Source organism: Carassius auratus, chromosome 7 (genome assembly GCF_003368295.1).
Source record: "Carassius auratus strain Wakin chromosome 7, ASM336829v1, whole genome shotgun sequence".
Taxonomy (NCBI): Eukaryota; Metazoa; Chordata; class Actinopteri; order Cypriniformes; family Cyprinidae; genus Carassius; species Carassius auratus.
In genome coordinates, this window is record NC_039249.1 from 15,347,707 (window position 1) to 15,359,338 (window position 11,632).

Consider the following 11,632-nt stretch of genomic DNA (forward strand, 5'->3'; position numbering starts at 1 on the left):
AACTGGAGTTGTTATAAGATATTCTTGTACTTATTTTCTAAATATTGTCATTTTCCATTAGGTGGATTACATCAACCTACCAAAAGGTTATGACCCGTCCCTTGTGGTTATGAAAGGTTGTGACCTGTCACTGTTATTGATGCATGTTCTCTGTAACTAGATGGGCTATACCTGAAGTTTAGAAGTAGTGTGGTTATGGTTATGGTGACGTCCCACCTGCTATGTTGGCGTAAAAACCAACATGTCTTGTCAGTTGGACATCCTTTACACTTAATCTTCCATTTCAAAATACAGATTAAGGAATTTAATTTCTAAGCTTTCATTTTTGGAGAAACTTCTTTTCATCCCTGAGTGTCTTTCAGTGTGCCAGCCAGTAATTCTCCATTAGGGGCATTTAAGCAGAGACCATCTCTTCGCATGAAGAGCTGTCTGTAAATTTGCTCGGATTAAGTTTTTTTAATCCATCTTTTAAAAATGCTAATGTATGTTTTATGCCAATTGAATCTCAGTGTGTGTGTTTTCTTTCCTGTAAGCAACAGCGATCAATTAAACACAGTGGTCTGAAATGTGTGTGGGAGATTAGCCTCAGACCCTAAAATTATTCCTATTCACAGTTTCTTAAATTCATTTATTTAAATTGTGAAGAGTGTTTCGAAAATAGCATACTCCTTCTAGTGTATTAGACAGATCCTTTGTTGATTTAATAGACAGCTGTTGATAGTTTTGAATGAAGAATAGCATATTACACTGCAGGATGACATCAGATTCAGTGAAAACAACCATGTGCTAGTTTTTCAAGAAATTCTGGGGGGACAAATCTGTACATAAAACAAAATAGATGAAGATAAAAATAGTTAATAGTGTCTATTGTTTGACTTAAATATGTTGCACAAGTAAAAATGGACTGCTGCAGTACATTTTACGGTGCTTTTGCAATTTAATTTGGGTAGCACTTTATTTTACAGTCCTGTTCCTCATGTACATACTATATACTTTTTATAGTTATTACAATAACTATGTAACAACTAGGTACTAACCCTGAACCTACCCCTAAACCTAACCCTAACCCATGTAGTTACCTTGTATTACCAGAACTTTCTTAGATAAATACACTGTACGTACACAATAAGTACATGTTAGTACACGTACTGTAAAATAAAGTGCAACCTTAATTTGTACTAAAGAAAATAAATAGAAAGTAAAGAAAAAAAAACAGAAAACTTACGTTTGGCTTTAGTAATTTTATTAATTACATTATGCTTTTAAATTATTTCAAGAAAGAAAGTATACATCAATCCTATTTTATTTTTATTTTTTTTTAAAGTAAAAAGTCAATTTCATTTGATGGAAAAGCATCGCAGACATTCGGGGGGAAAATCTAAATTATAGAGTTTTTAGCCTTGGTTAAAGTAATGGAAAGCTATGAAATGAGGCGAATGCTGAATCACAGTGGAGTCATACAGCACAAGAATGTCTCTACAGTGATGTTCCCTTATGAGAGTGTGTTGACAAGATCGTCATCCAAGAGCACTTTGAATTTATGAGCATGTGAGCAGATTTCAAAGGACAGTTGTCCAGACTAAGACAAAAGAAAAGCTGGACGCAAAGTGCTTCCAGACCTGCCACACATACACACTCCCACTCAAACACACTGCTGCATTGTTCACAGTCAGAGTTATTCCCGTAAACTCACATTTTTCATCTGCGGACTGGTTTGAGGTAAAACGTCCAGATTTATGGAGGATTTTCAACTCTGTATCTATCCTTCCCTTTCTTCCTCCTCTCTTTCTTTTCTCTCCAGTCATTCTGTTGCTAAAAACAGCCTTCGTTTCCAGTTTCAGAAGACGCATGTTTTATTTCACACACCTTTCCTCTATTAAAACCTCCATCCTTACAGCATATGTGGAGCATTCATTTGGATTTGTGCTTTATTAATATTGACCTAATTTTGCATGATATATTAAAGCTGTGGCTCATGGCACATCTGACTTGGAGCGTTAAGTGAGAGGCGCGCGGTGTGAGCACAGATCTGGAAAATGAGGCTATACTGCTCATATTAGCTTATGCTTCCAGACAACTAATGTCCAGGGGATGGGATAGATTAGCTGACAATTCATTATAGCCGGTGTGAGGGGTGGAGGGTCAGGCGTCTTGCACTAATTGACCATACTGGAAAGCTTCATCTTTGTAGGCTGGGTAAAATTAGCACATTATGGCTTTATTTAAATGTATAAAATACTGGTTTTCTGCTGGAGAGCAACTGGGACATACTGTACAAGAGACTCACACACACAATCTGCAGCTCTTTTAGCCACAGAAATGTAGTATTTGTGCTGTGTTTAGGCACAATTTGTTGTACTGCAAGGGAATCTTAGGGACAGTAATACAATGAGTGATTTGCATTGGCTTAGTGTAATTATGTCATTTGTAGTTGCTGTTCGCAGCAAACAGGATGTTCCCAGTTTAAAGTTCTCTTGCGGTGAGAACCAGTCAAGTCTGTCTGCCACACTGGTGAGCTCTGATAGAGAGAGACACATCCAACTGTGCGGTTATCTGATGGCTGGCCTCTTTTCTGCTTTTTGTCCCGCTCTTCCCTTCTCATAATTGTCTCTTGGAAATTTTCAATGGTAATTGGCTGATCATTCCGCCAGTGGTTTACCAGAGCTGTTGTGAGGTCCTTCTCTGTGTACAGAAAAATACAAACTAAAAAAAAAAAAACAACAACAACATGTGCTTGTAAAGCAGGAAAAAAAATTGCATTAGGGTTTTAAGTAAGGTTAGGTTTAGGATTTAAGTGTATGGCATGTATTCAATTGGCGGTACATAAGACTTTTAACAGTGTAACTGCTATAAAGGCCAGATCATGATAACTATATGGATAATTATATTGGCATCCACATCAAGAGATGATAATGTCTTGTGTATTATAAGCAAGGCTGCAGTTATGTCTTCTGCCAGTTTAAATGCTTAAGCTGTTTAAAGTCTGGTGGATTCTGACTGGCTGTCAGTTGTTTAGATTTTTCATCAAAAAAAAAAAAAAAAAAAAAATCATCATTGGTGTGAGTGGGCCTTATATGATTACATAGATGTTTAAAAAATAAAATAAAAAAATCTAATTTCAGTATGCAAATTTGTGGCCATTACTGTTTGTTAGATTATGAATGGGGATCAATGATTTTTAAATATAGTTGTATATGGTGTGATTCAACTCAGATCTGGCTTGTTGAAGAGCCTTCATGCTCATGTGGAGAAAATGAATGGGAAAATGCACTGCTAGCAACCCAGGCCAGCGAGAAAGTAGCCACCCACTGCTGTGCTCTGTTCCAGGTGCCGAAAAAGCTTGATTCCTTGACAAAAAGCTCTACAGGAGGTTCATCTGCTCTGTGTTCAGTATTCAGGTGTGCGGTGTCCAGGTGTGCATTTCTTTCTGTCCAAGTGTCTGATCTCACTGTAACGAAGGATGCTCTCATTAATATTCTGCGGGAGGCACGACAAGCCATCAGGTGCGATTCTCTATTTGTTTCAGCACATCTGAGACACAGCCACATCAATACAGTACATTTCAACCCTAACAAGAACAACTGTACTCCTTTCATCCCTCTCCTCAGGTTCCCATTGTCTGCTCAATAATGAAAAGCAATTAGGTAGGTATATACAAAGCCCATCGGCCATGCTGCCTTTTGTCTCATTTCCATCCACATAATCCACAGGCAAATTTTTCTGTGTTTATGGAAGACGATGAGATTCTTACAGATCCTCTGGGTCACAATCAGGACAAAGTCCGCCAGGCCCTGTATTTCCCATTTTGTCGGTGCTTATTTCCATCTAAATGAACGTGTTAGCGGTAACAGGTTTGTGCGCCAGCGTGCACGCAGCCGGCCGTCTGAAAGCTGAAGGATATGAGAGAGGGCAGCTCAGATTGTATCTGTGGATAAATTATTCAGAGTTCAGCTTCTCTATCCAATGACCCCACTAACAGAGCACAAATTATTTAGCAAGCTGCCAGAGCGACAGCGATGCTACACACGTGAAGCGCGGACTCCCTGAGCAAAACCACGGGTGTGCGAGGCCACCGGGGGGGAAGGAGACAGAGAGAGAAAGAGCCTTATACATATTCATCCGTTGCATCAGCTCGCAGATGCTCTGATTTCCCATTGTCACTAATGTCCTCGTCTCCCTAAGCAGCAGGTTAGAGTAAGGCCTCCATGAACACGCTGATCTAAGATGACTTTCTTTGTTTTTCTTTCGTCAACTGTCTCTCCATCAGTGAAAGACGAGCTGTACGGATGAGATGATAGCAGGAGGATCTGAACTTGTTCAGGGTTGTTTAGGGACACATGCACACACCGCCGATGTCTCAGGTGTCTGTTCTGTACCCAGCATTCAACACCAGCACCTGAAAGCTGACACATGCTGCGGACGGGTTTACTGGAAGACTGCCTCATAGTTGCCACTTTAGTCTAATTATGTCCTTGAATATAATAAAGTCTGAATTTATTAGACTCAGTGGTGCTAAAGTCGTTTCTTTGAGACTTTGAGAAGGAAATTGTGAACGAAGGATGCATATTTTTTAATACTTAGATCATTTTAGCAATTAGTCAAAGTAAAATAAAATTGTATTCATTTCTATATTATTGTAAATGCCATTTACAAAACACATAATGTATATTTTGATTTAATACAAAACCAGTTCTTGGTCACGAGTTGGACAACATTGAGTTGTGGTTCAGTATGTTGCCCAGCTTTATTGAAAACTAAGCTTTATTGAAATCTACATGATGTAGATTCACTAAAAGAAACCGGTTTATAAAAGGCTTTCACTAGGCCTGGGGAACCAGACTTCACTTGTCACAGTTTTCAAATCGCTAAAAGAATCAGCTCATAAAAGTCATTTGCTTGACAATCTGACTTCACTGGTCACACTGTATGACGCTGATTCACTAAAAAGAACTGTCTCATAAAATTATTTCGCTCAGGAATCAGACTTCACTTGTCACTCTGCTTTCAATTCACTAAAAAGAACCAGCTTCTCAGAGTTCTTCGTTTGAGAATCTGACTTCACTGTTTGCACTGTTTCTGACTCACTATAAAGAATCTTAAGAGTCAAGCTCGGAAGTGGGACTTAATTGATCACACTGCATGATGCTGATTCACTAAAAATGACCAGAAGAGTCAAGCTCAGGAATCGGACTTCACTGATTGTGCTTTATGTTTTTGATTTACTAAAATAAAAGGCTTATGGGAGATTTATTTGGAATCCAACTTCACCTGTATGGTAATAAAGGGACGACACAGCACATGTATATAAAATTGGTCTTATAGCCTTTGGTAATCTGAATCATAATAAAAAATAAATAAAAAAAAGTAGGCCTAGCCTTCTGAACTCTGCAGGACCCAAGATGTGAAGAGCCCAAGCTAGCATGTTGGAGAAGCAAGCTTTGGTCCACTAATAGAATAAGCATAAACATAACCCTTAAATATCTAGTGCAAATTTAGAGTAAAAATAATGGTCTCTAACCCTCAAGTGTGTGAAATACCAATGCGCTGTTGTCTCAAGCTCAGCCGTGACCAACACACCAGAGGAGCAGAGAAAGAAATGTGGGAGAGAGAGGTGTTGGAGGGTGGCATGGCATTAGGTCTTGATCTTATTAGCGGTGATTGGTTCTCTCAGACCTCACACTTGGTTAGGGCTGTAATTGCCTCTGGCAGGATTGGGGCTGTAACCGTGGCGATCGGGGAGGAAAGTGCCATGCCTTTGTTTGCGGCAGCCGCCACATGCTGTTGTGTGTGGCACCAGTTTTTGGGAGATGATGGTTATAACCGTGGTGCTGCCTTTTAAAATCATTTTAATAGGCAGCGCTTTTCACAGGCATGAGCTCCGAGGCTTGGGAAAGCAACATCACAGAGGGGTTTAGAAGTTCAGCCCAGGAGAGAAAGAACGATAGAGAAAGGCTGCCACCTGCTGTTTGTGTGCTGAACTACTGCTGACCGGAAACAAGTGTGTAGCCTACCAGTAAACATGAAAAGTGTTTAATTCATTAAGAACTTGGTTTTGTCTTTAAATTAGATAAGCAGGCCAGGCAGCTCAGAGAAACGGGCTCAAAAACATTTCATAGGTATTTTATAGATAATCATTTCAATAGCTCATATTGCCTTGAAGTGCTAAATGTGTCCATAAATGAACTGCTTCAAAAAGTATTCATACTGATTTATTTAACTTTCCCTAATCCAGTCTCGATTACATTTTCTTTCGTTTTTTATATTATTAAAACAAATTATAAATAAAAACGTGACTGTGTAACAAAAATAATCGCTCCACCATCGAACCTTCACTTCAGCTCACTGCTTTTCTAGCGATCATCGTTAAATCTGATTTAGGCAAAAGCAGCTGATTGCAGATGGAAGTCGACTACGTGCCTCTCCCTACATCACACTTAAGTTCATCTTAAAGTAGGCCTAGACGGGCTCGCCGCGCCCCGACTGCGTTAAGTGTCTAGTTTAATTTAATTCAATAATCCCGATAAATGAAATAAATCCCTTTTGGGACACCCATCTTTGGTTAGCGAGATAAAGCGAAATGAGGTTCGGAGAGAAAAATTAGGACATTATGGTTGATTGAGCTTTAACAAAAAGAGGAAATATTAATACCGAGATATCCTTTATGTTTATAATTTTAGCTTAATGAATGGGCGCATCCGTGTGGAAAAAATAATCAGAGGGGGGTAAATGGAAGAGAGTAGATTGTTAGGGGCTTAGTTTGGGAACGAATTAACATTTAATCCAATCCCAATGCAAATTGTTTCACTTCAACTTTTCATTTCATTTTGTGTTATGACTTATGCTTTCGCTTGTGTTTTAACAGCGTGCGCGTGAAGCTAATAGAAGAAGGCTAAGTGTAGCATACTTGTTGCAGAGTATCTAACTTTAACCAGATGTGCTTAACATAAAAGACATCATGGATTAAAATATATATATATATATAGTCTAGTATAATTTAATAACATAGGCTATATAAAATATATTTAGACTACTATCATATATATTCACATTACTGAACTTTTTTTATTCTAAATAAACTGAGTTGTATTTTGTATATAAAGCAGTGTATGCTAAATCTGCTTTTATTTCTGTAATGCCCCGCCCTCTACAAATGTACATAATCCTGTTTACAAAACCCTTTACCTTGCATATTATGAGCTGAAATAGGCCTAATAATAATAATAAATGTAATATTTCTGAGTTATGTCATTCTGGCAAATCCAAAATAAAAGTACATGAAAATTAGTCTGAAAAATGCTTTAAATATGTCTCTTGAAAATCAGTAGGCCACGTCATAAGAAACTATTTGACCACATGAATAAAACTGTGGTAGCTTAATTAAAAAAGGTATATAGTATACCGGTATGTAGATTTATAATAATGTAATATACAGGAAAGTACCATTTGACATGTAGCCTACTATCCACGAATAATCTTTGAATACTCTTAGTAGCCTAATAGCCTATAGTACAGTAGCCTACATAGGATATCTACATATAAATTATTAAATAATACCATAATCATGAGGGCTTATGATTTGAAACTGTTTTTACAACAGTGATGCTGCTCATATGGTACCCGACATGAGCACAATCGTGCCTGTGCAGACGTGTTTGGTGCTTACACTGGGCTTAAATCTGAAAATTATAAATGTTGTATGAGCGCCCTCTTGTGTCCAGAAGCATTCTCTTCCTGTCATTCCCACGTTCAATATTCTGTTTATAAGCAATATTTCCCTCCTTTAATTCTCTTCCCAGAGTAGGTTACTTACGACATTTAGTTATTGATTAAGACTGGCAATATTAACGACGAATAAATGCAAGTGCTTTGTTGTTCAGGCGTCTCATCTCTTTCTCCGCTCAGTGAGGACAGGTGCTCTCGCTAAGTGATATTGAATGAGCTGTCCTTGAGCAGCTGTTGTTCCACCAAGCTCTCAAAGGTAATCACAGTAATGGACGTCTAAGTTATCTACATAACACACATAAATAAATATGATTCCGAAGAGACTCGCTCGCTAATCAATCGCGCGGCTGCGTCTGTTGATGGAGGTTTGGGAAGTGCAGCAGAAGATGGACGCGCTGATCGATGCCTGCAGCCAATCAGCGGCAGCCGCGGGACACGCTCATAATACCCGGATCATCCAGCCTTCTCCAGAAAAAAACTAACACCATAGATAGATAGATAGATAGATAGATAGATAGATAGATAGATAGATAGATAGATAGTTAGATAGATAGATAGATAGATAGATAGATAGATAGATAGATAGATAGATAGATAGATAGATAGATAGATAGATAGACAGAAAAAGATAGATTATGTAGGAAACTCCATATAAAATACAATATTTATTATAAAAATAAACATCGTATAGGCTACATTTAAAGATATATATATAAAAAAAAGGGCCTACAATAATTGCATCTGGTAAAACTATAATTCTATATAGCCTACACAATATTTTAATTACAATACAAATAAACATTTATCGGGTCAAAATAAATACAATTAAAAATATAAACATTTAATAAAGTTAAACACATGTTTTATGAAAATAAAACTACAAGCAGCCTATAATTACACTATTGTGGATTGAGGCCAATAATTCAGTAAGTAATGTGGTAAATGTCAGTAATATATCTGACATAAAGCCACAGTACAATTAGTTGTAGTCCTGTAGCTGAATAAGCACAAAAGATGGACCAGTAATCATAATAATAATATAAAAACGAAGTAATTTTTATTTGTAACATTCTCTATTTTCTGAAAATACATATTTCAGTATCTTTTCATTTTTGTTTCTGCTGGAGAAATATGCCATAGAGTATGTCATATACAAGCATGCATGACATATGAAGTGATCTATCCTCTAGCATACATAGAATTTTGTGAATTTACACAAGGAGCATATGTTTAGATGTCTAATTCACTCCTGTTTAATATGGTGACTCGGAGACCTCAGATAAGTCACAGTGCTTTCTCTGTTCCTGCTTTTGAAGGTTGTGCCAGAGTGTCTCCCTGCAGTTTCTCCAGAAGCCCGTCTGAACATCTCATAAGAGCTCATCTGCTTCAAGACTGACAGCTCAAGTCTGCCTTTTTGGGCTAACCCCTGCTGCTGAGCAATATTCATAAATTTAATTTCCAATCTTCTCTGCCTTTTATTAGTTTGGGTGTTATTAAATGAGATTGCTTCATCTTAATATATATCCAGCGCCAGAGAACGTGTCTGGGAGTCGGTACTCAAATCCAATAACATGGCCTGTACTTAGTGCACGGCTCTAATAAATGGTGGCGTGTGTGATGCATATGCGGACATAGAGCCCACATCACTTACTCGCTCATTCACATACTGCAGACAATAATGTGCGCACTGTCTTTCACAGCAACTCTGCCCGAGTCTAAAAAAAGAACGACCAGAGCATGCAGCTTAAAGAGAATTCTTCATATCATCTGTGAGCTGGTTATTAAAAGTGAGTTTGCCTATGTTTTTGATTAAAACTGTTGTGAGGATGATAGTTTCTTAGTTAAAATTAAGTTATATCATTCTGCGTGCAGATCTGTTAAGATTAGCATAACATACCCAAGCAACGATATGAATTATGACAACTATCATTCATGCTGACTGCACACAATCTGATTATATTTAATTGGATTATCAGTTAGATAGGGTGGTCATAGATTCCAGTTCATAAACTTGCAATTCTTGAAAAATACAAATAAAAATCCTAAATTGTTCTCAGATATAATCATAAGAACATCTTATTTGTCTGACATGATTAAGGTGTTATCTGATTGTGATTATAATGACACTATTGTCTTTTTAGAGCTGCTTAATTGCAGAATCTGAATCATCTTCACAGTAGAGTTTCCATAACTGATTGTTTTCGTTGTTTATCACAGTGAAGCTGCTTTGACACATTCTGTATTGTATTTAGCACTTTAGAAATGAAGGTGACTTGATTTTATTCTTGCCAAAAACTGGCTGATAAAAAAAAAAAAAAAAAAAAAAAAAAACCCTTACTCTTTGGCAAGGTCCGAATGCTGAAAAATGCTGCCTTTTGAGGATGCATTGCAAGATACCTTCATCTGATCTTTTGCTGCCACAATCCTGTGCGTCGAGCTAAAAAAAGACACTTAAAAAATGTTGTAGATCATTTAACAATTATGCTGCATCGTGAGGTGTCATTTGTGCACACACACACACACACACCTGTGAAGTCATTGCCTGATAAGGCAGCAAGGCATCAAGTCAGCTGTCTAAGCTTTCGAAAACAGCCAATATAACTATACACACTATAGAGTGATGATGTGTAGGCATTGAAACCAGAAGTTTGCGTCACCCTGGTTCCAAAATGCCCAAAAGTATTTTTCCATCAGCTTTTCAATTATTACAGAAACTATGGGCTAATTATTATCATTATGATAATTTTCACAAATTAAGGTAACTTTTATTATTACATTTTATTAAACATTTTGTATGTTGCAATGGAAACTTCTAACAGAAGCCTTTAGATAATATATTTAACCATGCCAACTGTATTTAATAGTCTGTGTAAACCAGAATAATGGTCATCATAATCCCTTACAGTAGGGTTTAGTTGTGTGTAAACACACCCGATGAACAGTGCATTGTCTCCCCCCTTTGTCCAGTCTAAGAAACAGCACTCTGTGTCTTTTTCTCTAACTCTTTTTTTCCTCTTCATCTGCATCACAGGTTGTCTTTTCCTATAAAGGTTGAAGCTTAGGAAAGCTTAGCCTACTCTGTGAATGACCTTTGCTTTTAATATGAATATTTCTCTTTCATTATTACTATCATATAGTAAAATCTACGCACAATAGATCTCCTTTTCATTAGTGCAGTAAAATGCCAGCCCAGGCAGTGTAAGGGTCCTCCAGCCCGGCCAGACTATTCGCTCCTCCGTCTGCCCTTGCTCCCTTAACCACCTCTTGACAATAAGAATTAATATGCGTGCAGTTCTGCGCTCTCTTCTCGCTGGAGTTCAATACGCAACTTTATCAGGGGGAACATTATTGAGAGCTTTGCCGAGAGCTTCTTCATCACACTCACATCTGAGCCGCCCCAACACTTGTCACTGTCAATCACAAGGTGATAATACACTGAAGATTTCCTCATTTGGTTTAATAAAATCTCCGGGCTTATTTGAACTGCAGTCATTATAGCAAATAATTGCTGCATTGAGGTGCTAGCCGGGCCATAGCCTAAGGGATAAGACAAGCCTATTGCTGTGTGTGGGACTCGGTTGATGCTTTTCTTCCTCCTCTTTCCTCTCCCCAGTCGTGCATATTCCAACAATGAATATTGCATCTGAATCCAGCTCTGGCTTTTCTTATTCAAACTAACATTGTTATTACTTATTATGTAGACGTGAAGTCATTCGTTCTGCCTGCTTTATGGCTTTTGCTGTCGTGGCATATTTCACTGGGGGGCTGCCAATTGCAATTTTTAACTGTCATTTAAACCAAATTGCAGATCAGAATAAGCAGGCCCTTGGTGTCTCAGAGGAGACACAGAGTGATGGAGAGGATGAGCACAGGATATTTTTCATCTGCAGTTTCAAACACAATGGCTTAC